Here is a 1972-nt window from a genome sequence, read left to right as displayed (position 1 = left end):
TTTCCCTTCAGGGCTAGATATTTTGTAGAGGAAATGTTTAAGGAACACATGCTGCAGAAAATGAAGCCTTTGGCATGCTGCAGAGAAAGGCAGCCATATCTTCCACTTCAATTTTAAATATATATTTAGTTCCCTCAAACTGGAATTTGGCAGACACTGTAGGACAGAGCTCACATTTCCCCCTCCCTTCCCTCTTGCCATGTCCTTGGAACTTTGGGTTAATCTGAGATAGAAACCTTTATTTCAAGCCCTTCATTTCTATATTCCCATGTTCTTTTTGTTATAGCACTGTTAAGTCATTGGCCTTGATACCTATGATTAGACAGGCTCACCTTCTGGTCTTGTTAAAGTTGCTTGCAACCTTAAACCTTGTCTTAAAATAGTGTCATATCACAATGTAATGCCATTAAACTTCCCTAGAACCTTTTGCGTTACATCATGGGCTGCAGTTTTTATCCTGACAGCCTGGTTTTACATACCTGTCACTTTTTCCGAATTTAGATTAGGGTGTGTGTGAGCAGATAAGAAGCAGTAGGCTCATCCACAAGAGACATTTACTGCAGAGCTGTCTAATTAGCTCTGCAGTAAATGTCCTAGTGTCTACACATTTGGCCCTGTTAGGCTACAGTAAAATAATAAACTCCACAGCAGGTTAACACTTGTAAATACAAGTACTATCCTGCAACGGAGTTTTTTGTTGCACAGCTATGCCTATGTAGACACTGACAGGGCTAGCTGGGGCACAAGGGAGCTTGGGGGGCGGGAGGGCGCTGCCTGCCACCTAGCCCTGCACTGGAGCACCATCATGCCCCAGCTAGCTCCTCCGCAGCACGTTGAGTCAGGTCAGAGCAGCCCTGGGCTTGCAGGCTGACTCCCTTGAGCCCCCTGCCAGCCGAGGCTGCTCCAACCTGGTTCCGCATGCTGTGGTCACAGGAGCATGTTCAAACCTAACACCCAGAAGCAATAAACTTCAGTGCAATATGTTGTGGAGTTTATTGCTGCAAATTAATTTGCATGGGTAGATGTACCCAGTGAATGAGTTGATGATATCTCAACCTGAATGAGCTTTAGATAAAGTACCCTTGCTGCCATTTTGAACCACAGGGACACTGATACATGAGACTTTTTGGGCACTTTAATTAGAGTGGCTCTCAAAGCCACTCTAATTAAAGTGCCCCACCCCATCCCCAGAGCACATGTTAAAATGCCTTTGCATTCTTAGTCTTCTCTGATTTAAGGAAGATGGAGGCTTTTTGGCTGTAATTATGAGGTTAATTTTGTTTCTCTGCCTCAAGGAAAAACCCCTTGGTTTAAAAAGCTAATCTTGCCCCTAAACATATATTCCAATGTCCAATATAAAGATTTATCCATTTTTCACCTCTACCAGTATCTCAAGAAACTGTAAGCACGCTCCGTTATACTGCTGAAAATGCCATGTTTTTGATATTGTCAACTTACTAGTCCTGCATACCTTCTTTTTTCATTTCATACCAGAAAAGCAAAAAGAAGGTCCTGGGTAATGTGGGGCCCTTGCAGAACGTGTTGGGAAATTTGGTTGTCACACCAGACGACAAAGCTAACATATTTAACGATTTCTTTGCCTCCGTCTTCCTAAGTAGGGACCAGAACAGCCACCTCCCTGCTGGGCCCGCCTTGGGCCCTGGGGGTGGCACACCTGGGCCAAGGGTTAGCGAGGATTTAGTTAGGGAGCTTCTGGAGGGGCTGAACGTTTTCAAGTCAGCCGGCCCGGATGATCTCCACCCTAGCGTTCTAAAGGAATTGGCCGAGGTCATTGCAAGACCCCTGGCACGGCTTTACGAGCTCTCGTGGTGCTCTGGAGAGGTACCGGTGGACTGGAAGAGGGCCAACGTGGTTCCCATCTTCAAAAAAGTGAGGAAGGAGGACCCGGGAAACTATAGGCCAGTTAGTCTTACCTCGATCCTAGGCAAGCTGTTCGAGGAAATTATTCTGG

This window comes from Gavialis gangeticus, unplaced genomic scaffold, assembly GCF_001723915.1.
Source record: "Gavialis gangeticus isolate Ggan-Ray unplaced genomic scaffold, GavGan_comp1, whole genome shotgun sequence".
Classification (NCBI taxonomy): Eukaryota; Metazoa; Chordata; order Crocodylia; family Gavialidae; genus Gavialis; species Gavialis gangeticus.
The sequence above is the reverse complement of the archived record's forward strand: the minus strand, read 5'-3'. Positions refer to the sequence as shown.